Source organism: Talpa occidentalis, unplaced genomic scaffold (genome assembly GCF_014898055.3).
Source record: "Talpa occidentalis isolate TD23 unplaced genomic scaffold, MPIMG_talOcc4v2.1 talOcc4.8, whole genome shotgun sequence".
NCBI lineage: Eukaryota > Metazoa > Chordata > Mammalia > Eulipotyphla > Talpidae > Talpa > Talpa occidentalis.
In genome coordinates, this window is record NW_023605194.1 from 78,433,703 (window position 1) to 78,459,358 (window position 25,656).

The 25,656-nt window shown below is 38.9% G+C and overlaps 1 long non-coding RNA gene across 3 annotated transcripts in view; it reads left to right on the forward strand.

The window, feature by feature from the left end:
• LOC129144969 (uncharacterized) overlaps nucleotides 1-25,656 on the forward strand; it is a 264,783-nt gene that overhangs the window by 128,417 nt on the left and 110,710 nt on the right. The gene's annotated exons all lie outside the window — the stretch shown is intronic.

Sequence of the window (25,656 nt, forward strand, 5' to 3'; positions counted from 1 at the left end):
TTTTTTCTGAAATGTGTATTCTCAGTGAGGTCTTACCAACCATTCTTTTTGAAATTGTCTTACACCTTTCTAGAACTTACTTCTTTTCCAGTTTTATTTTTTAGCACTTCTCTGACAGGAAATCAATTTCCTATTGTTAGCATTGGGCAGGGGTTTTGGCCTCATCCCTCCTTGACTCCTGGAGTCTAGAGCTGTGCACATGGCAGGTACTTATCAGGTGTACCGCGAATGACTGAAAAATAAAAGCCACCTTCCTTTCATTCTGTCTGCTTTCTTCTCTTCTCCCTAAACTGCTTTTTCCATGATTCTGGTTCACATGCCACATGAGTTCTTCCCTGCTCTCCAGTTTGCGCAGAAGAGCTCCAGACACTTTCAGAGGCTGAGTTGCTGTTTCTGAGTCTCAACCCCACATTCCAGGTGAGAGAGCAATCTGGATGGCACTGCATCGGGCGTGTGCCTGGTGCGATCTGTCATGGCCATGCAGTCTGGAACGCAAAGACACCACTAGGATTGTTGTCAGGATACCCTTTTCCGAGAGGGGGAGGTAATTTCAAGGAGAGGGTAATTGGCCACCAAATGGGCACCAGGTATCTGCAATAGTTTACAAGTAGTGAGGAGTTTTTTTCCAAAGTATTTAAAATGTTCCTATCAGGGCCTGCCTGGTGGCACAGCGGATTGAGCGCCATGCTGTGAAGCTATCTGCAGCCTCTGCAGTGAGGGTTCGATTCCTGACCGGCCAGGGAGATTCCCACATGGCGCAGCAGACCTCTCCTCCCTCTCCCGCTTCATCCATCTGCCTGTTCTGCTCCCTGCTCTGTCTCTGGTGAATTCTCTCACCCTCCCGCACCTCTGGCCTGTACCCCAGCTCTTGTATAAATAAATAAATATTTTAAAAAATGTTCCTATCATTTTAAATGTTTTGCCAAAGGCTGTTTCATCAGTCAGTGCAGGCTGCCATAGCAAGATACCATAGAGGAGGGGCTTTAACAAGAGAAATGTCTTTTCTCAGAGTTCTAGGGGCTGGAGGCTGGAGTCAGGGTGCCAGTGGGTTCAGGCTGTGGTGAGCGCTCTTCTCCTGGAGGGCTGACAGTGCTTCTCCCTTCGCCTTACAGAGCCATCTCTCTTGCCTCCGGGCAGAGAGATCAATGGTCAGAGCCTGCTCTCCGTGCCCTCTTCTCAGGATGCCCATGCAACCATGAGGGCTCGGTCTTGTGACTTTATCAAATGCTAATTATCTTCTCAAAACCAAACACATTCATAATGGGGGCTAGGGCTGCTCACATATGAATTTGGGGGAGCAAATCTCTTGATCTGAATTGCCTTTGCTCATTATCTGATGGCTTTTTAGGTGATAAGTAACCCCTTTGTTCTATTGAAGATGACAGGGGAAAATGGCAAAAATCAGAAATGGTGGTCATTTGATAATGAAATACTGAAAGAGAAAAATAAGCCAGAGCATTATGGGTGAATAAATTGTAAAGTACTAACAGTGGGAGTGGGGTAGAGGGTTTGGGTTAGCGAAGAGCCATCTTGTATAGCAGGGTTTGCATTGCACTTGGTGAGCTCAGGTTCCGGATGCACCTCTAAGCCTGGGCTTGACTGCAGGTTAATAGCTTGCAAGTTGTCCCTTGCTATTTGACATTGTTAATGGACAGGAAGCCAGTAATGATTTATAAAGTGATGCTGGAGCTGTAGTTACCACATCTCCCCAAGCAGAGTGCGACGTGCGGAAGGAAGAGCAGTTGCCTCATGGAAGAGGGACGAGTTTCCTTCGTCTTCTCTTTCTCTCCCAAGCTGCTCCAGATCCAGGCTACCCTGGCTCTTTTATTTTCTGACAATACCAGGCCTTAGGGTGACCTCTGAAGGGGCCTTTACAGCAGGTCACTAGAAAAAATACAGGACACTTAGTTAAATTTGAATTTCAGATAGAAAAACCATTGTTAAAAAAAATAGTAGGCTGGTGTTCTACATATCACAAGGTGCAAATGTAGAAAATTATTCATTGTTTATCCGAAATTCGAACTGAACTGCATTTTCTGTTGTTTGGGAACTTTACTCAAAGCCTATGTTGCTTTGCCAGATGGGAGAAATGACAGACCTGCCAAAGTATATGGACTTTAAAACACATGGAGATGGGCAATATTTTATTGTTTTTAAATACTCAGAGTTGGTGTTGCAGAGCTAAAAAAGGTGACACAGTGGCTGGGCTAGGAGGGGATGGTGTGGACTTTTTTTTATGTTTCGCCATACAGTTAAAGAGGAAGCCTGGTAAATCAAAGAATGAACCAGCTAGAAGGAACTAAAGAGTCATAGGTTATGCTCCTCATTTTACAGCAAAGGAACTGAAATGATAGAATAGAAATAAATCCTTGGAGTTAGACCTGAAAAGTCCAGGTTACATCACCTAATGGGAGTGTTGGTTTGTTTCCAGAAAATAGAAATGGTGATGGACTGTTCACCCCAGAGAATTCCAGTGAGGGGCTCACTGAGCCAATGTCACCCCCAGAGCTGCTTGCTAGGATGTGCACATATGGGTTGCTACCTTGCTCTGTTCCCAGCAGCTGGAGAGCAGGTGGCCTGTTGGGGCTCCTGGCATCTCCCATGCTGGACACACTGGATTGTTCTGAGATGATGGTCACCACCCTCTGTCGCCAAAGCATTGTGCATGTAGAATCTTTGACTTCAGCAGGACAAATTGTAAGCTGTAATGTTGGCCCTGTTAGCCAACAAAATCAGGGAAGAGGAGATAAACAGTGCTTATCTGAAAAAATAAAGATCCCCACCCCCCTCCAAAAAAGCATGTCACTTTCACTGGGATTTTCACTGAGACAGGAGAGTGTATTTTGCTCTGGGAGCTCTGCCTCAGTTATCTGGACACCTGTTGTGAAGTGGGGAGAGCTCCTTTTTATACTTCCTCAAAACTGTAACTGTTCCATCCCATCCATCCCACTGTACCCTACCCCACCTATGCCACTTATTTTCTCCAACCTGCTTATTTTCACATCCTGAAAAAGTGGTGACTCTCAAAATATGGGCACTGAGTCAGTAGCAGCAGCACCAGGGGACTTGCATAAAAGCAGATTCTCAAAGAATCACCCACACCCCCTGAATCTGGAGGTAGAGTTCATAATTTATGTTCTCATAGCTGTCCTGGGATTCTGCTACTGGTGCAAGTCTGAGAACCACGGGTCAGGAGCTCAAACCCCCCAAAGCCCTCAGGTCTGTCTGCCTCTTCTTGGTCTGATAGCAGTGGAGTTAATTCTGCCCACATCTTTGCCTACTATATCCAATGATCATTTGGGCATACTTAGTAATTGCTAGACAATAGGGGAAGGAGAGGTAATTGTCCTCATTAAGCTCATAGTATAGGTGTTATGCCGGACACTTTATATACACTGTCCCATTTCACGCTCAGAGACCCTTTACCATGGGTATTATCCCACCAGTTCATAAATAATGAAACTGAAGTTCAGAGAGGCCTAGTAATTCATTTCAGCTACACAGCTAAGGCAGTGGTAGAGCAATTTCACTTTCAACCTGTGAAGACACATAACAGAGTCCAGGACCTGCGTGAAACTGGAAGGACCCCAAACGAGCAATGAGGGCAAGAAGCAGGCTGAGAAGTTCCTTGAGCTTGGTAGAGAGGAGGGAATGATGGGTTGTGGGGGGGCAGCTCCTAGGGGAGCCGCAGCCATGCACACATTTCTCACAGCCAAGTTTAAAACAATTTAAGTGAAGCAACGTATTCAATTAGAGATGCTTGAGGAGACCAGGCACGTATCATCTATGTCAGCAGCGAAAGAGAAGAAAATATATAGCCTTTGCACGCTGTGACCATTTCAGCACTGTGTGATGCTGCTGCTTCACGGAAGACCAGAAGAATGCATCGAATACCTTAGAGAGATTGATTTCCTTAGGAAGAAAAATAAAACAAAGGAAGATCCTCTGATTACATTTAAATATTTCCTTGCCAATGCTTGGGGGAATTCTAGCATTTCTCGCTTGCAGAGGAAAGCTTTTGTGCCTGGGAAAAAGGTGATTAGGGCACCATGCCTGGAAGGATAGAGAGGGGAGGGGGCGAGGGGAGGAAGGGCTGTTTCAATAGCAGCACAGGTGCAACAGTTTGGAGTGAGTGATGGCCTTACAAATGACCCTGGCACAGAGCAGAGGAAACCCAGGCAGGAGATTAATTGAATTACAGCTACAGCATGTATGCATTTCATTTCTGCTGTAGAATCTGAATGGCTAGTGGGGCTAGCTCACCAGCTGGAGTAAGGTCAGATTATTGAGGAAATGGGAGGGGATCTAGATGAACAATTTTCCGGATGGGGAACAATCCTTAGGCTGTTTGCTTTTGGGTCGAGCATTTGGGGGTCTGAATGGGCTCAGCTTATGATTTCCTTTTTCTAAAGACAATCTATTTTTTCATGCCAGGATGTAACCAGTATCTGAGAGTTCACTTTAAGACATTGAAGGTAAATTGGGGAAAGGAGTAAGTTATTTGCTGTATGACGTAATCGCTCATTTCCAAAAAAATTGACAGGATTTTTGTTCCTGTAGGGCATCGAATATATAATTTAAGTTTTAAGAAAAATTAATATCCAGATATTTTTTCTATAGTAATATATACTGCTAAAAATATTTTCTTTGTGAATAGATTTTATGGCATGAGCAGGTTTTTCTGACATTGGAAATATATCATATTTCCCTGGAATGTAACCGAATTAGTCATGTGAGCAATATTTGCTGGATCTCTTAAAAGCAAAAGTTTGTTTTTGTTTACGAAAAGTTTTGATTTTCCAGTTGTTCAATCTTGATATAAGTATTTATTAAATTACCTTTTTAATTCTACTCACACGTCTTCCTGCTTTTGAATGAACTAATTTAATGTTTTCTTCAGTGTTCATTGAATAACCTGACAGGAAGCAACTCATATATTTCAAAGTGTGGCAAACATGGTTTTAGTTCTAAAAATGTGTAGCAAGCCTCCTAAAAAAAGTGTGAAGATACTATGGAATGAGTGCAAAAAATAAACAAAGTCAGTTAGTTGGGTAGCCACCAGAGTGGTTTAGTGTTTTCATTTATAAAATTGTGCACATAATAATATTGTGCATGGTTGTTGTGAGAATTAAATGAGATGCATGTATGTATAGCATCTAGAATTCTTCTTGCACTTAGTAGGCCTTCAGTGTAGTCTAACTTCCTTTCCTGTTTACCTGCTTTAGTGATTGTTTAAGAGAAAACATGATATATTGGACACATTAATAAAGTGGGTGAAAAAGGGTTGGGGTGTAATTTAGCTTTGTCATTTGAACCTCTCTGCAGTGTGGCTCCCTTGCATCTAATACCTCCTCCATCTGCTCAGAAGTTGTTCTCCTTCCCATTCTTGCTGACCTCTTTCAAGGTCAGTGTTGGGGTATTTCTGTGATCTCATTGGCTGCTCCATCAGTGTGTTTGCATAGATTCATGTAGTAGCTGTTTCATTGTGACTTAGATGACCCTCGATCAAGGATCCCACAAAGACTAGTATATGCCCGTCTATTTTACAGTGTTACTAAGAGGAGCTAATAATAAAATAAGTGATGACCACTTACAGAGAGAACAGTGCTAGACAAATGTTCATTCAGTCTATATACTTTCATTCCTACGGTCCTGAATACTTTGCCCTTCCTTTCAGAAAGCTTTAATCACCTGTCTATCTGACCTTATTTGGTCGCTGATAGTGTAGTAGCTGTTTTCTTCTACTATATAAGGTGACAGCGGGATCGACTTTGGTGTCTTCCAAATTTTCTGCTTCAAAGTCTTTCCTAGAAAGTCTAATATTAAAAAAATTATAAAGGGAGGAGGGCATGGCTTTTCATTTTACTCCTCTCCTGAAATAAAAATAAAATGAATAACAAAAGCGGTGGGCTAGAGACTCTGTTCCCTGAGCAAATTATTTCTTAGGTTTATTCAGCCCCAGGATACTTAAAATAGTCACTGAATGAAGGGAAGCTCTAGTCTTGTCCCAGTCCATGTTCCTAAAATGCCCCAGAATTTACATGCCAGTCATCCTGCAATTTAGGATAAGTCACTTGGGAGAACTTGCATTCTTGCTCTGCATAGCATTGTTTTATTTATACTGGCAACCCTACTATTTGCAGTACAGTAATGGAATTGTAATTATAATAGCCTAACCTTCCTGTGATTTTATTATTAGGATCTTCTCTGTGTTAGTTCATCACTCTCCTCCACCAAGCTCTAAGTTTGTTGAGAACAGATGACGTCTGCCTATTTCACAGTTTCACCTGCCGCACTCAGAACAGTGCTAAGCAGAGTGAGCAAATAGTTGTTGAAAAACTGAATGAGGGCCTCCCCGGTGGTGCAGAGGTTGAGCGCTGGGTTGCGAAGCTGCCCGCAGCCTCTGCAGAGCTGGTTCGATTCCCAGCTGCTCCCCGGCCACCAGAGGAGGGTCCCACATGGCGCGCAGACCTCTCCTGCAGCCCGCTGCTCCCCTCAGCAGTGTACTTCGGTCCTGCTGCCTGCTCTGCTCCCCGCTCTGGCTCTGGTGAATTCTCTCACCCTCCCGTGCTTCTGACTGTACCCAGTGCTTGTATAAATAAATAAATAAATCTTAAAAAAAACTGAATGAATATATAATTTTATTAATAACATGCTGGGAAATGGAATGATACTCAGATTGAGAGTGTGTGTTGAATTTACTCATCTTAGAATTCCAAGCTCCCCGTCTCTTGTTCTCAGCATGTGTGATATTTAACTGGTATGTTTATTTAGTCTCAGTTACAAAATCAAGTGTGGGAGTTTTCATCATCATGATAGCATTGGGAGTACTGAAGGTGTCATATGCTGGTCCTAATCTATTGAAAACATGATATAAATATGGGTCCTTTCCTCACCGTGAATTTAGCAGAATTTAGATGAGGTGGGATTGCACTAGCTCCTCATAGAAAATCCTGTGTGGTGTGGGAGGCAGGGGTGCAGAGGGGAGGTGATGAGTTGGTGTTGGGGAATGAAATGGGATTCAAGGCAACATAAAGGGAACCCTGGAAAGGAAATCGTTGTTTGGATGTGAGAGGAGGAGAATTATCAACTTTTAGACCACAAAGCCAGAGATCAGGGTTATTGATGTGTCATATCATTAATAGCATATATTTACATTTTTCTGTCTGCAAGAACAGCTAGCATATAACAGCTACTCATCAGGAAAAAAAGTCCATTATTGTGAGGAAAAGAACTCATTGCATCATAGAATCACAAGATGGTAGAGCTAGAAGTAAAGGCTGAGAGGACCTAATTTTGTCTCTTAATGTTCGTGTTGATGAAACAAAGATTTTCCCAAAGAGTTTTATGGATCTTACTTTTATTTTGCCACCAAATTTATTGAGGAATTGTGTGGGGTGCTGATATTATGGTAAGACATCTCAACAGCAGCAGTTTAGCACAGTGTGTGGACACAGCCCAGTGAACTGAACTGAGTCTGTCAGATAACTGGGTAAATGTTCCTTTTCTCCCTTCCTGGAAGTAATAAGCACCTTGTATGAAGCTTTCCCATAAGAATCCTTGGGAACCACTCTTACAAATCTCACTCACCAATTTACTGGGAAGAAAGAACAGGACTAATTTTTAATTTTGGTGGCAACCATGTAAGATATTTTTTCTTTTTAAATCAATTTCTCCAAGAATGACTCTCAATATAATCAGCATTTGAGAAGAGGGAGGATGTTCTTTGAAATATCCAAATGTTACTAATACAAGACCTATTTCTACTTTTACCTTCTGTTTACATAAGCCAAATCTTTCAAAATACTGCTCTTGGACATGATTTTTTTCTTCACTCTTATAAACTGTAAAAACTGATTAGGGTTCTAAAAGTGCCCCCAACACAATTATCTTTCAGTTACGGGCACGTGGAAAAGCCTCCATTTCATTGATTGCTAGAATCTTCACTGGACCAAACTAGTAATATATGGAAACAACCTAAAGCTCCAAAACAGATGAATGGAGCAGAAAGATGTAATATATATACACAATGGAATACTATTCAGCAATCAAAAAAGATAAGTTCTTGCCATTTGCAGCAACATGGATGGAGCTGGAAGGGCTTATGCTAAGCAAAATAAGTCAGAAGGAGAAAAGATAAATATCAGATGGTCTCACTTAGACAGGAATATAGAGAAACCGAACGAAGTGTAAGAAAAAAGATAAACTTTGCAGGCAGATACATTGATCTGAGGCATACAGCAGGGGAGGGGAGGTGGAAGGAGAGGAGCTTAATACAGGGGAGGGAAGAGCACAGGAAACTATAGGGATGGTCACCAGAGACCCTGTGGTGGAAGAAATCAAATATTGTACAAAATGAACAACGATGTAAGAAAAATAAAGAAAAAACAAAAGAACAGTTGATCTTTTAGGCATAGGACTTAGTTACATTGTGTAAAATCAGGGTACATCTGAATTAGGGACAGATTTCCTAGAACGCTGTTATCCAGGATTAAGAATGTAAATTGATGCTAACTGCATGACTGACATCTAGTGGCTGTATGCCAGTGGTGCTGTGTGCAGCCACCTCTTTGCTCTCCCGCAGGCGTGCTGTGTCACAGTCCTGCAGGTTATAATCTAGACAGAAGAAAAAACAAAAAAAAAAACTACATAGAAGGAATCATCATTTCTAGCAAATGATACGATTGGGAATCTTTTGTAAATGGAGATTATTCACTTTATAGAGATGTGAGATACTGTACTGTACTGTACTGTTACTGTACTGTAACTTTGAGTAAAAATAAGGCCACATGCTAATATTTAGCTTTATCTGTTTGTTGAAAAGGATTGAAACATACTGGCATTAGAGCGAAGGTTTGTGAAATTTATAGTTCTCTTCACAGAATTGGAATGATTATCATTTCTTACCTGTGGTTTCTTTTTTTATATTCACTTATTTGCCTGAGATAAATGAAAAAGTTCTGATATATTAATTCTGATATATCACTGTAGAAAAAAATGTTGAAATTTTCCTACTGTGCTAAGAATCAAATATTGATTATTGAATACATTTTAAATAATTTGTTTTTTGGCTACCAGAAAATTTTTATTACTGTTAAAATATACAAAATTTGACCGTGCAAATAGAAAATTTTAAGCACAAAGTGTTTCAAAAAATGTGCCTTGTTTTGTTATAGTTAAGGTATTGGAATCCAAAAGATTGTGGAAATATGTAGATTATAAAGTTAAAATCTGATTTTTTGGTAGAAGTCCTGGGTGTTTTTATTTAAGGAGTTCTTATACATAAGAAAACAACACAGACCAGATAGCTTGATGATATAGCAGTTTGTATTGCAGAATGCTACTCTTCATTAAAGCAGTTTTTTTTTTCATTTTTTAAAAATTTATTTATGGATACAAGAGCTGGGGTGCAGACCAGAGGTTGGGGAGGGAGTGGAGAGGATTCGCCAGAGACAGAGTGGGGAACAGAACAGGCAGAACTGGCAGATCTGAACTACACTGCTGAGGGGAGCAGCGGGTGAGACAGGAGAGGTCTGCCACGCCATGTGGGTCACCTCCCTGGCCAGGGATGGAACTCGTGCTGCAATGGTTGTGGATAGCTTTGTAGTGCTGCATCTTAACCCCTTGCACAACCAGAGAGGCCCCATCAAAGTAATTAAATTGCCAGTAATAAAGGATATTTTCACATGTGTTTTTAAATGCATGTTTCCTTGCACAAGTTTTCTTCAGAAGAAATTATGTGTCTCCTCATTCTGTTCCCTTTCTTTAGATGTGTGAAATTTTAAGCAGAGGTAGAAGGTTGTTTCAAACACATTTTAAAGTTGTTTAAAAAGTCCCTCGGTCAGTGCTGGTAGTTCAGCTGTGTAAATGGCATTGTATGGGCACATGCACCGTCTCAGTGTGTCGTAATAAGAAGCCAGGCTGCCATGACTTAGGACAGATGGCTTGTGTTTCTCGTTATCACTAACAGCAGATTAGATAGACCTCCTTCCTGAGCCTTTAGATCATTGTTTACGCCAGGAATTAGGTTAGAGTGGAGCTGGCCATGGGGGAAATTCTGCCAGCAGGTGTAAAGAAGTGACAGAAGTCAAAAGAATTTGTGCAGGCAATTTCACACTGGCTGGGAAGTAAAACACTGCAGGTTTGCTGTATCTTTTATATACATTCATGCATTGATACTGAGAAAGCTTTCTTTGTGATGATGTGGCAACATTGATTATTATTATATTGAAATTATAAATCCAAATCATTTTTTCTTCACTGAGGTATAATTTACATACAGTTAAAATGAAGTATTATGGTTAAATGAGATTTAACAAATGTGTACACAGGTGTAATCCACACCCCATATCAAGATTCAAAATATTTTCATCTCCCTGGAATGTTTCCTTGAACTTCTTCCCAGGAATGTCTACATTTCCCTCCCTAACCCCCCACTTCTGTGCCCCCAAGCATCCTCTATTCTGAGTTTTTTCATCGTGTATTGCCTGTTATAAGATGTAATAAAAGCGAAATCATAGGAATTTTTTTGTTTTAATATATGATGACTTTATTCAATCGAAATACAGTTCATTTGAATTTAATTATTCCTGTTTGAGTTTAGTGCTTTTCTTTCAATACTAGTTTTAAATATGTAGTCCCTTAGTAGATGTCCATAAATATTTGGAAGCATCATGGTCTCTCTTATTCTCCTATCTACCACTCATTATCCGTCACCTCTTATGTGTTACATCTTCATTGTTTTCTGGTTTATCCTTCCTGTGTTTTTGTCTTGCCATTTTTCTTCTCAGTTGTTTTTTTTTTTTTTTTCTGATGAAGCATTTTAATTTGTATCTTTAAAAAATAATTTCCATTTTTATACTGAGAAATTACTTGGCTTTACTCACTGCATCTATATTTTCTTTTTAAGTCCTTAAACATATGTATATATTCATAGTAGTTCCTTTATATTTCTTATATACCAGTTCCAATAACTTGGTCATCAATGAGTCTGTTTCTATTGAACTTTTTTTCTTTCCTGATATGGGTTATCTTTTTCTATTTCATTTTTTCATGGTGCTAGAAAATATGGCCACTATATTATCAAGAGTCTGAGTTTTATAGTATACATTTAAAGAGTATTGAGTTTTCTCTGACAGCTATCTAATTTATAGGAAGAATGTCATGACCCTGTTGAGATTTTTTTACCTTTGTTGAGTGTGTCCAGAGTAGTCGTTATTTTAGGATTATAGTAGGCCTGTATCTTCTAATGTCTGAGAATTCTTAAGTTTCCTTTGAATGCCTGGAGTAGTCAGATCACCATTCTGACTGTTCAGAATTCCTGTCTCCCAATATTGCTCAGCCTTCAGAACTACCACTCAGATACCTCTGTATCAGCTCCTACAGGTTTTTTTTTCTCCAAGACTTTGCAGGTTTCTGGATTTCCTTCTTTGTACAGGTCCTTCCTTTCTGGTATTGTATACTGCAAATGCCACCTGGTTCGGCAGCCCTGCTTCTGGCTTCGTCCTCCTCAGTGCAGCAAGTCTGCCTTGTTCTGCTTGGGCCTCATTCTGGGCAGTTTCTAAAGGCTGAAACCAAACAGTTTTACCTTGTGTGTATTTGCCTTCTTTCAGGAATCAGTGTCCTGTGCTGCTGTTCAGCTTTTGAAAAGTACTGCTTTATATACTTTGTCTAGCTTCAGATATTAATGGCAAGAAGGCTGGTCGAAATTCCCATCTGCTATTTTTAGTTAAGAAATTCCCATGTCAGGCCTCGCTGGTGGTGTAAGGGTTAAGCACCGCACTATGAAGCAATCCCCAATCTCTGCAGCACGAGTTCGATTCCCGGCTGGCCAGGGAGCAACCCACATGATGCAGTAGACCTCTCCTGCCTCGCCTGTTGTTCCCCTCAGCAGTGTTTTTCAGTCAGTGTTTTTCTGGTCCCCGCTCTGCCTCTGGTGGATCCTCTCACCACCCCCGCTCTGCATCTCTGGCCTATACCCCAGCTCCTATATGTATGAATAAATAAATCTTTAAAAAAAAAGAAATTCCCATGTCATTAAGAATTTAAGTAGCAATAATACCTCCATGTGGGTGTTATCTACTATAGCCTTTGTATGGCAAATTTTATGTGGTATCAGAAGTAAGTAAACACTAGGGATACAAAACTTTTCAAATTTCCAAACAGTTAAACATTTGGCATCTATATGTATAACCCCAGGAAGTAACAAAAATGGAACTTAATTTTTTTTTAAGGAACATGTTACAAAAATATTTTATGTTAAAATATTGTTAACCCAGGATTATCTTTTCATACTTCCATTAGCATTTAATAATTATAAAATTCTTAGATTTGTTATATTTGAATATCTTTTAAAATGCACATATTTATAGACTAAATAGTAAAGGCAGGATGGTTTAGAATAATGTAAACACTGCAAATAGAATTATAGTTTGCTGTTTCATGTGCTTGTTTTTTTTTTTTTAAGATTTATTTATGCATACAAGAACTGGGGTACAGGCCGGAGGTGTGGGGAGGGTGAGAGGATTCTCCAGAGACAGTTCTCCAGAGGATTCTCCAGAGGATTCTCCAGGGAGAAGAACAGGCAGATTGACTGAAGTACACTACTGAGGGGAGCAGTGGGTGAGTCAGGAGAGGTCTGCTGCACTATATGGGTAGCTCCCTGCCCGGGGATTGAACTCGTGCTGCAGTGGCTGTGGATAGTTTCATAGGTTGCGTCTTAACCCCTTGCACCACCAGGGAGGCCCCTCATGTACTTTGTTTTAGTAAGAATACCGTATTATGAAATTTTTTTTCTTGAAAACAAATGGCTAAATATCTCATCTTTTTTTATATAAAAGCAAACAAGATTTTTTTTTTTTCCTAGATGTAAGATTTAAACAATGCTGAAGTAGTTTTCTTTTTTTAACTTATGATCGGAGTATTTTTTGCCTTGGATAGTTATATGGCTATGTGGTGTAAGGAATGTAGCAAGTTGAAAGGCAGGGAGAAATGACAGTTCAGTTGGCTATTATAGCACAAGCAGAAAGACTATGAGGCCCTGGAGTAAGGGTTTTGCATAGAAGAACTGACAGGGTACAAACCAGATGGGGGTTAGCTCCCTTGGCGCAGCAGACCTCTCTTGTCTTGCCTGCTGTTCCCCTTAGCAGTGTATTTCAATGCATCTACCTGTTCTGGTGAGTCCTCTCCCCCTTTCACCCCCATGCATCTGGTTTATACCTGGTCAGTTGGGGATACAGACATAAACAAATACTTATTATTATTATAATAAATTTTATTATGTTAGGGGTTTTGTGAAAATTGACTGTTTTTGAAGTTTAGCTAATGGAATTTGCTTAAATGTTTTAAAATAGTTTACAAAATTATAACATTTTCTTTTTCTTTTTTTTCTTTTTCTTTTTTTTTTTTTTAAGATTTATTTATTTATTTATACAAGCACTGGGTACAGTCAGAAGCACGGAAGGGTGAGAGAATTCACCAGAGCCAGAGCGGGGAACAGAACGGGCAGACTGATGAAATATACTGCTGAGGGGAGTAGCGGGCATGGCAGGAGAGGTCTGTCTCACCATGTGGGACTCTCACAGGCGGCTGGGGATTGAACCGGTGCTGCAGAGGCTGCAGGCAGCTTCGCACCCCAGCGCTCAACCGCTGAGCCACCAGGGGAGGCCCTATACATTTTCTTTTTAAATGTTTCAAATATGTAATTGGGAAAATACGCATTCTTAATTAAAAAAAAAAAACCTTCTCAAGTACTTTAAACAATTCTTGAAATTTTAGGTAAAGTTAGAAAGCAAATCAAATTAAAAAATGGTTCTATACTGCTAGCACACTTAACCAAGTTCCTGCACAACTTTTAGCTTAAAAATTATTTTAGGCCCAATTGTATATTTAAATAAGAATCACACGATTATTCTGTTATGTTCTCTACTAGATCTAATCTTTTAAATATTACAAATGCTTGAACACATACAGATTATCCTCAATTTAATGCAAAATAACTAGTAATATAGGAATCCTTTATGTCATAGTTGTATTTATTTCCAAGTTTCCTCAGATAGTTATCTACTCAGAGAAAATGAGTTATTATTATAGGTGAACTAGGGTAGTGAGGCAATCTGTTCATGACTACAACATGGTCAAGCCTTGGGGGAGCTGAATGTTTCTGAATCTGGGATTTGTATCTGAGAAGGAAGACCTGGCTACTGATATATCCTGAGGACCAGAAGACATAAGGGATAATTTTCTAGTCAACATGACAAAAGAAAACTCCAGATTTATAGCCTTTAGGATGAGAGGATATTCCTGCTGCAACCTACATACCCTGGATTTTATCCTTTTACCCAGTATTTCCTAACCTATTATAACTTTAAATCCTTACATAGATGAGATTCTGAAGCTCATACTCAGTTTATCTCACCCCTTGATTGGATTCCACATGTCTGTTTATTTTTTGATTCTTTTTACTTCTGATTATTGGGTGCAGCCCTAAGCTCCTCTAACAATGACCTCATTGAAAGAACCAAAATAGAGATAGGTTCAGAGTATTGGGAACATAAGAAGAAAGCTTACTTCCAATCTAGGTTAAATGCTTTCTCTTTCTGACACTCTTGAAATTGTGCTTACTTCTAGTTTAATACTTTTTAAAAGATAGTCTCTTATTTTGCTGCTTTTTTCAGTAGAACCTGCGGGTTTTCTGAGAGATTGGGTTGTGACTCCTTATGTTCTATCTTCAGGACTCAGCATACTCCTGACACCTATTTGATGCTTAATAAATATTTGTTGAATAAGATTCTTAATATTTGATAAATGTAACAGCATTGAAGAATCTTGATTGGAATGAAGTGAGAATGTAAGCAGGCACACAAAAGAATAATTAAAGGATCTCAGTGACGCATGAGGGAGTCAATGGGAATAAATAGAAGATATATTTAGGAAGCAGGACTGATCAGACTTGATGAATGGATGTTGAGGGGAACTGTGAAGCCGAAAATGAATAAGTTTTTTAGAAGACTGGGTAGGCAATCATAATGCTGTTAAATGAAATTGGGACTCAAGAAGCACAAATGTATTTAGTATAAGATAGTTTAATTTTGAATATCTTGAGTTTGAGGAAATTATGGGTTATCCATTTGGAAACTACCAGTAGTTTATTGGAAATGAAGTTCTAGAACTCCTAAATCTATTCTAGAGGTAAGAGTAATGATAATCAACCTATGGGTGATAATTGGAATAGGGGAGTAATTGAGATTTTCCAGGGATACTATGTAGAGTGAAAAGAATGTGGTTAATTTAACCTTGGGAAAAATAAAAAGTTGTCAACTTCTGATCTGATGGAAGAAAGTTGGGGAGATCAACAGATTAAGGAGAAAGATGGGGGAAAATGGGAGGAAACTACTGACTCTTGTTATTCTAGAAGGAAAATAAAAATTATCAAATACCTCAGATAAGGGCCAAAAAGAGCCCCTTGGATATGGCAGCTGGAAGCCCAGAGACCAGGAGAGGAAAGCGCATCAGTCACACGTAAGTGCATAGATGCCCAAGTAGGTTTCCTTGATGTGGTTTTTAATCATCAGCAAGCTTCTTAAGTTCTCTCATCCATGATTTACTTGAGTGTAAACTGGAAATAATTTCTCACAATGCTGTTGTCAAAATGATAGGAAGTAGCCTGTGCTTTCTAGATGGAGTGAATAACACTGAGAGGATGTGCATTTTGACTGGGAGAGGACAGGTGGGTGATTTTGGATCTTGGAAAAGGGGATATAAATCTCTTCTTTTCCTCATATAGACTGACCCTACATGCTATTGTATACCCACCAACTCACATTATTATGCTAATATATAATAAAGCATAGCTCTTAATTATTTTTCTATTGTTGATAGTACTGAAATTATAATTATAGTTCCCTATTGTGTGGCAAATGATTGAAGTGTTCTAAGATAAACTGCAACCATTTCAACACCAGATATTCAGGAATTTTAGTTTTGCATATATTTGCAGTCTTCTGAATTTGAATTTATTTTTGCAATTTGTGTATTTTCTTTTTTTGGAACTCAAATCTAGCATGAAGATCATGACCTATAAGAATCTGCTGATGTTTGGAGGAAACTAGCCATACTTAGGTGGCAGCCAACTTCAGGGTATATAAGAGCCTTGTTTAATAACTATAAACAACTAGTTAAAAACCTAGCTTTTTATAGATTGCAGCAGGGCTTCAAGAATTCTTTATTAAATTAATTTTATGTCATCTTTTAAAAATGGCATTTTTAGGAATGTGAAAATGAAAAAAACTCACACAAAATAATTTACTTTGCTGTTGTCATTCATGTTTCCCTGAAGCAGTGGGGCCATGAAAGTGAATTCACTGTCCCCCTTCCTTACTCCACTCTGATTTTGGGCTCTTCAAGTCAGAATATAATCCTGGAGGATTGGTAGCAGCATCTTCTTCACTGGAAGTCACTGATTAACTTACTAGCAAATGATCAAGTCAGCTTTGGTTGTGGGAAATAGCTACAGATGCTAGTAAGTTCAATTAGGCTCCCAATTCCCCTGAAGTGTGTTGTGTAATAAAAATGTTTAAATGGCTCTCTTCTCATCTAAACCCACAGAGTCCCCTCATTTATATCTGAAGTCTCCAAGCCCCTTAACTCGATTAGTCCTTCCCCTGGTTCTCATCCCTGACTACTTATTTGAATCTCTTGGGGGAGCTTTTAACAATCTCTACACCCAGGCTGCAACCCAAAACAATTAAATCAAATCTCTGAGTATGATGAGATCCAGTACCTTTGTTTATTTGTTTTAAACTTCTTGAATTTCTCAAAGTGCAGCCAATTTAGATAACCCATTCTAAACTGTCTTTATGGAGCTGGGGCTGTAGAGTCACATGCACTCGGTGGAAGCGGCAGCAAAGCTGCCATCTTTTAAATCTGCAGATCATAGGAGGATGGCTATGGGCTGGCTGCATTTTGTCCCCTCAGATCCATATGTTGAAGTCCTAACACCCTCTCTGTACCTCAGATTGTGACTCAACATGGAGACTGGACTTTAAAGAGGTATTTCGGTTAAAATGAACTCATTAGGTTTGGTCCTAATCCAATATATCTGGTGGCTTTAAAAGAAGAGTTTAGGACACAGACACTTGCAAAGTGAAGACCTGTGGACACACAGGAAAAAGGTGGCATCCACAAGCCAAGGAGAGGGGTGTTACAGGAAACATCTAGATCTCAGATTTCCAGCCTCTAGAACTGTGAGAAAATGAGTACCAATCTGCGATACTTTATTATGGCATCCCCAGCATGTGAATACAGGGACCAAAATGATAGTAGGCATTAGAAGAGAAGAAGAAAAGGAAGATTTAAGGACAAAGTGATGTAGGAAGTTTTGTGAAACACCCTGTGAAAATAGAATTCCATGCATGGCATGTCTTGATGCCAGAGCTGTCCTGCTGTGAGGGCATGTCTCCTGGTAATGTGCTCAGCACTGAGCTTAATATAGCAAACTGCCAGTGACCCAGACCTCTGTCTGAACAGCAGTGTGAGATGGGACTAAGAGTGAATGGTCTCCTCTGACTAGCTTGTCTTGTGTACCCCCAAACAGACACCTAGTCTTAGTTTCTGAACATTTGGTCACCAGACCATCCTTCCAGTTTTGTGTCATGATGATTTCCACAAATGCTTCATATGAAATTAAAGTATAATAAGATCTTCAAGGAGGGAAAATGTATCCTCTTCATTTTCATCACTTATTAAATGGCTTATGTAGGCTCTCAAAAATGTTTATTGAGAGAATGAATACATGGATTAATTAGAAAGAATATACAGTAGTAGTCTAAATTATTTTAATTGGTCTTTAAGAGAGTTTGTTGTCTATCTTCTTTAAAATCCATCTTGTTTTACTTAGCCAGCTGAACAGTTTCTCACAAATTTCTCAACTGTTGGTCAAGTTGTGTATTAGTTTAGCGTATTGCATCACTTGAACTGCCCTTCATTTATAGAATTCCTTTGTTTTCTAGTCAAAGTTCATTTCTCAGATCTGCTTGGGCCCCAGTCTACACTCAGCAAATATTTATTGAGCCTCCCTTATATATGCTAGGTGCTGTGTTAGATAGTAAGGATACACAGTAAATTCAACTTTTGGAGTCTTGCACTCAAGTTGAGGAGAAAGGTGATTAGGATACAGTGTGCTGAGTGCAGTAGTAGAAGTAGGAAGCAGGTGCTGTTGATTAACAGGGAAATAGACTTCAGATCTACCTGTGGGCTCAGAGACAACTTAATAGAGAAGGTTATGTGGAAACTGCACAGGGAAGGACATTGTATAAAGGTGAACCAAGAAGAGAAAATAATATCGATTAAAGCCCAGAGATCTGAGGCATTTATGCTTTTGTCTTGTTACCGAATTAGCTTCTGCAGTCTTGAAACACTAAGGAGTGGGCACCATTTCTTTTCACCCAGATTGCTTAGAAGAAGGTACTCAATAAAACACCTCCACTGTGAAAGAAAAAAAAAATTGGTAGGAAAAAAATCTAGGGTCATTTCTGGATCTGGTCTAGGTGATATCACCAACCTAAGCACGTTATTTACTTGGGGTTCCTCTTGTATTTCCTTATTGACAAAGCACTTTTACATACATTGTCTCCTTTGAGACTTAAGATAACCCTCTGAGAATGTAATATCAAGTAATGTTCTTCCCATTGTGGGGATAAAGACTCTATGATGTAAGCTCTTTCCTTATACTATATTTTCTTCTGTCAGACACATGAACAGCTTTGGATGAGGAGAGGATTGGAACTGGCCACTCATAAGTGTAGGAAAATCCACGTATATAAATTTTAGGGAGTGCTTCGAAGACTTAGTTCTAAGGAGCTACAATAACAACAGTTCATTGTTTCACCAACAGGAACCCCATAGTTGTGAACTGTCTCACATGTTTTAAGATACTTTGGGATAGACCACATAATCATATCCCTCAGTGTCAAGGAAACAGTGAGATGACAAACTGCAGGTCCCAGAGGGTGATAAAGAACAGTGAAGAAAAAGCAAGGATTCTTGAATCAGACTTGGGTTCACACCCTGGCTCCCCTCTTGACAGTCTGGCAAATTCCATGAGGTTGCTGTGTTTCAGTTTCCTTGGCCTGTGAAATGTGGATAAGCAACAGACCTTTCTCACAGGTATTTTTTTTTTTTTTGAAGATTCAGTGATTCAATACATGTCAAGTGCTTAGAGAAGTGCATGGCAAATAATAAAGAGACTGACCATTATTTTTTAATTTTTCTTATCTCAAATCTGTGGAAGAAAAGTGACAAATCTCAGGTGCTCCAGCAATCCTGTTCTAAGACCAATTGATATTGCTTGATGTCAAATACATCACCCTCCAAATATTTAAGAACATTTTGCCTTGCAGAGCTTTGGAATACTTTCTTAATTTGCTAGAAACACTATTATAATGCAGAACATCTGAATTTAACTTTTGTAGCCAAATCCCAAGTAAGAATAATTTTCTATTAAATAGTGTATCTAAGGTACATTTGTTGCACAGTGTAGGGTAAAGAAAATGTCAGGCTTTTCTGCCCTCCCGCCATCAGGATAAATGATGGATCCTTGCGGTCCTGAATGCATGCCTGATGGTGGGCCCCTGGAATAGGTAGATGGGATTCACCTGGGCTAAGACTGTGATTTTTTTAATTTAAATTTTATTTTTATATTCCCCATACAATTACAACCCCCTTATTTTGACCCTAATCCCTCCTTTCCCCACCCCCCACACCCCATAGAGTGTTTCTGGTTCATAGTTGTTTGTTGATTTTGATATTTTCTTTCTTCTAGTTATTCTTTTTCCTGGTCCCTTATTTAAGTTTTCTAGATTCCTGCGATGAGTGAGACCAACCGGTATTTTTCTTTTTCTTTCTGGCTTGTTTCGCTGAGCATGATCCCTTCCAGCTCCATCCATGTTGCTGCAAATTGCATGTGTTTATCTTTTTTGAATGCTGAGTAATATTCCATGGTGTATATGTACCACATCTTCTTGATCCAGTCATGCATTTTTGGGCATTTGGGTTGTTTCCAAAGCTTAGCTATTGTACACAGTGCTGCTATAAACATAGGGGTGCAGGTGCTCTTTGGAATTAATGTTTCTGTGTCCTTTGGGTAAATACCTAGAACAAGAACAGACACACAGACCAATGGAATCAAATAGAAAATCCAGAAATAAACCCACAGATTTATGGTCAACTAATCTTTGACAAAGGAGCAAAGAATATGCATTGGAGCAAAGAAAGTTTGTTCAATAAATGGTGCTGGGAAAAATGGGTTGCTACATGCAAAAGAATGAAGCTTGACTACTACCTAACACCATGCACAAAACCAACTCAAAATGGATTAAAAAACTAGACATAAGACCTGAAACCATAAAATACATAGACGGAAATATAGGCAAAACACTACATGACATGCACATCAAAGACATCTTTACAGACACATCACCCAAAGCAGTGATAGTGAAGGCAAAGATCAACAGCTGGGACTACATCAAATTAAAGAGCTTCTGCACAGCAAAAGAGACAATAACAAAAACAAAGAGAAACCCCACCGACTGGGAGAACATTTTTGCACACAACACTAATGATAAAGGACTGATCACAAATATCTACAAAGAGCTGATGAGACTCAACAAAAACAAAGAAAATAATCCAGTCCAAAAATGGGCAGAAGAGCTAAAAAGAAACTTCTCCAAAGAGGAAATGCAAATGGCCAACAGGCATATGAAAAAATTTCAACATCACTTGTAATCAGGGAAATGCAAATCAAAACTACAATGAGATGCCATCTTACACCAGCGAGAACGGCACATATTAAAAAAAACTAGCAACAACAAATGTTGGCGAGGTTGTGGAGAAAAAGAAACTCTCCTGCACTGTAGGTGGGAGTGCAAACTGGTCCAACCACTATGAAGAGCTGTGTGGAGATTTCTTGACCTACTAAATATAGAGCTTCCATATGATCCAGCAATTCCACTCCTAGGTATTTACCCAAAGACTGTGCTGGCATCACGGGGACGTCAGCAGAAGCCAAAAGAGAAGCTGAGAAAGAAGCAAAGAAGCAGAAATAGAGATCACCAGAGAGTCCAGATAGAGTGAGGATTTGCTGGGGGCTGGGAGGACTGCCAGCCTGCTGTGTACCAGGTAAATCCCAATAAAATACCTGCAAAAAACCACTGAGAACTCTAACTCTTCCTTTACCGGTTCTGCATGGGATCCTAGAAAACCTGCTCAGTGTCCCATTTCTGCCCTTACACACAGCCATACCTGTAATATTTTTGGGGGGCTACAGGAAATCTTAAAGAGATTATATAGAAAAGATTTTAAGCAGGAGACACTTTGTGAGGGTATATGTTGGTAAATACCGTTTGGAGGTGACTATTATGTGATAGTAGCAATGGCTTTAATTTTACACACTCTTTGTGCTTGAACTATGGGTAAGTTAAATTTATGCTTTGAAACAGTACTTATCTTTTTAAAAAATGTTATGTCTTTATAAATTGATGCCAAAAATATCTTTCATTAAGAGCACAATCAGTACTTTTTTTGCTATGTCAATCTCATCATCTGGAAAAAGTGATATTTTTACAGTTTCAAAGATACATTTGATTTAGTTAAGTGCCCAGAGACCTACACATGAATTGTTAATTTCATATTGCCCACAACAGACATCCTGTGAATGTTTGCAGAGTTTATAGGAGATTGGTTACAAATGTGATTATACCAACCATTTTTCAGACCTGACACCAGTTTCAAATTAAAAACTGATAGGCCTCACCTGCTCCTGGGTTCACCCACAGGTCACCTCCTTGTCACTTCAGCTCTCCCTCCATTAAAATGACATCTGTGTTCATAAAGGGACTGAGAGGGACTGTGAGTTAGAATTGTTGAGGAATGAGAATAAGGTGTCATCTGCCCAGATAATGTAGTGTTCAACTTTGGCCTCTGAGGGAACAGAAGGCCAGCAAGTCATGGCAGTGTTTCTGAATACAAGAAGAGACCCAGAGAGGTCACCCATGGCTCCAAAGTTATTTTTTTTCTCTTAACAAGAGCAGAAAATACAATTAGAACAATATAAATGTAATTGGGAAAAAAAAAGTCTATGCACAGCATTTGCCTAGAATGAGTTGCCACATGTTAACTGTAAGTCTTGCCTGAAACATAATGTGTCACCTTCTTTCACCATTAAACATTCTTGATAGATCTTATTTAATTAAAACTGCCAGTTAAAGAGTTAAGGAAACAGAAAAAAAATCTACATGATAAACCATTTAAAATAATATCTTATTGCTGTATCTTTTGTCCTTTGGATAGTGCAAAGCAAATAGTTGGCATTCAATAAACCTGTGTTGATAATAATAAGAACAGCTAATGTACAGAGAAATCAGGTAATTGAACAAGTCGCATCAAAAATTATCATCATTATATCCACTCTCACATCTGCCTTTTAATATAATACTGGTAGTCCTCTCTAGAGCAGTTAGGCAAGATAAAGATATGAAAGGAATCCAAATAGAGAAAGAAGAGGTAAATTTATCATTATTTACAGTTGCTATGATAATATATATAAAGAACCCTAACAAATCCACAGAAAAACTAAAACAAAACAGTTCAGTAAATTAATAGGTCACAAAATCAATACACAACATCAGTAGCCTTCCTATATACAAATAAGTCTGAATAAGAAGAAATTAAGAAAACCATCCTATATTGGTTCAACATCTGAAAATCAATCAACGTTATCCAACACATCAACAAAAAGTAATACAAAAACCATATGATAATATCAATAGATGCTGAGAAAGCTTTTGACAAAGTGCAACACCCATTCATGATAAAAGCCCTTGAAATTCTTGGGATACAAGGAACATACCTCAACATCATAAAGGCCATATATGAGAAGCCAACAGCCAGTATCATGTTCAATAGCGAAAAGCTGAAAGCATTCCCATTAAGATCGGGAACAAGACAAGGATGTCCACTCTCACCACTGCTTTTCAATATAATACTGGAAGTCCTAGACAGAGCAATAAGACAGGAGAAAGACATACAAGGAATCCAAATAGGAAAAGAAAAACTCAAAGTATCACTATTTGCAAATGATATGATAATATACATAGAGAACCCCAAAAACTCCACAGAAAAACTAATTCAACTAATCAATCAGTTATTTAAGTAAAGTGGCAGGATACAAAATCAACACACAAAATCAGTAGCCTTCCTATACACAAACAATAAATCTGAAGAAGAAGGAATAAAAAAAAAATCAAATGCTTGGGAATAAATCTAACAAAAGAGGTAAAGGACCTATACAAAGAAAACTATAAAACACTGTTAAAAGAAATAGAAGAAGACACAAAGAAATGGAAAGACATCCCCTGCTCATGGATTGGAAGAATAAACATTATTAAATTGGCCATCCTACCAAAAGCAATATACAGATTCAATGTTATTCCATTAAAAAATTCAATGTCATTCTTCAAAGAAATAGAGCAATTATTGATGAAATTCATATGGAATCACCAAAAACTCCGAATAGCCAAAGCTCTCCTGAAAAAAAAAAAAGAAGGGAATGGAGGTATCACACTCCCAGACTTCAAACTATACTACAAAGCCATAATCATCAAAACTGCATGGTATTGGAACCAGAACAGACACACAGACCAATGGAATCGAATAGAAAATCCAGAAATAAACCCACAGATTTATAGTCAACTAATCTTTGACAAAGGAGCAAAGAATATGCATTGGAGCAAAGAAAGTTTGTTCAATAAATGGTGCTGGGAAAAAGGGGTTGCTACATGCAAAAGAATGAAGCTTGACTACTACCTAACACCATGCACAAAACCAACTCAAAATGGATTAAAGAACTAGACATAAGACCTGAAACCATAAAATACATAGAAGGAAATATAGGCAAAACACTACATGATATGCACATCAAAGACATCTTTACAGACACATCACCCAAAGCAGTGATAGTGAAGGCAAAGATCAACAACTGGGACTACATCAAATTAAAGAGCTTCTGCACAGCAAAAGAGACAATAACAAAAACAAAGAGAAACCCCACTGACTGGGAGAACATTTTTGCACACAACACTAATGATAAAGGACTGATCACAAATATCTACAAAGAGCTGATGAGACTCAACAACAACAAAGAAAATAATCCAGTCCAAAAATGGGCAGAAGAGCTAAAAAGAAACTTCTCCAAAGAGGAAATGCAAATGGCCAACAGGCATATGAAAAAATGTTCAACATCACTTGTAATCAGGGAAATGCAAATCAAAACTACAATGAGATGCCATCTTACACCAGCGAGAACGGCACATATTAAAAAAAACTAGCAACAACAAATGTTGGTGAGGTTGTGGAGAAAAAGAAACTCTCTTGCACTGTTGGTGGGAGTGCAAACTGATCCAACCACTATGAAGAACTGTGTGGAGATTTCTTGACCTACTAAACATAGAGCTTCCATATGATCCAGCAATTCCACTCCTAGGTATTTACCCAAAGGACACAGAAACATCAATTCCAGGGCCTCCCTGGTGGTGAAGCGGTTGAGCGCTGGGTTGCAGAGCTGCCCGCAGCCTCTGCAGTGCCAGTTCGATCACTGGCTGCTCCCTGGCCACTGGAGGAGGGTCCCACACGGCGCGCAGACCTCTCCTGCCGCCCGCTGCTCCTCTCAGCAGAGTACTTCGATCCTTCTGCCTGCTCTGCTCCCCGCTCTGGCTCTGGTGAATTCTCTCACACTCCTGCACCTCTGACTGTACCCAGTGCTTGTATAAATAAATAAATAAATCTTTAAAAAAAAAAACAAAAATGCTCTTCCAAAGAGCACCTGCACCCCTATGTTTATAGCAGCACTGTTTACAATAGCTAAGCTTTGGAAACAACCCAAATGCCCAAAAATAGATGACTGGATCAAGAAGATGTGGTGCATATACACCATGGAATATTACTCAGCATTCAAAAAAGATTAACACATGCAGTTTGCAGCAACATGGATGGAGCTGGAAGGAATCATGCTCAGCGAAATAAGCCAGAAAGAAAAAGAAAAGTACCGGATGGTCTCACTCATAGCAGGAATCTAGAAAACTTAAATAAGGGGCCAGGAAAAAGAATAACTATAAGAAAGAAAATATCAAAATCAACAAACATCTATGAACCAGAGACACTCTATGGGGGTGGGGGGCAGGAAAAGGAGGGCTTGGGGTCAATATAAGGGGGTTGTAATTGTATGGGGAATATAAAAATAAAATTTAAATAAAAAAGGAAAACCATCCTATTTATAATCCTACCAAAAAACATTAAACACCTGGGAATAAACAAACAAGGTGGAAGAACTATACAAGGAAAATTATAAAATATTGTTAAAAGAAATGGAAGAAACATAGAAATGGAAAGACATTCCCTGTTCATGGATCAGAAGAATCAACATTATAAATGACCATTCTACCCAAAGCAATTTACAGATTCAATGCAATTCCAATAAAAATCTCAATGACATTCTTCAAAGAAATGGAACAAAAATTGCTGAAATTCATATGGAATCACAGAAAACTCCAAATAGGTAAAGCCATCCTAACTAAAACGAAGGAAACTGGAGATACTATACTCCCA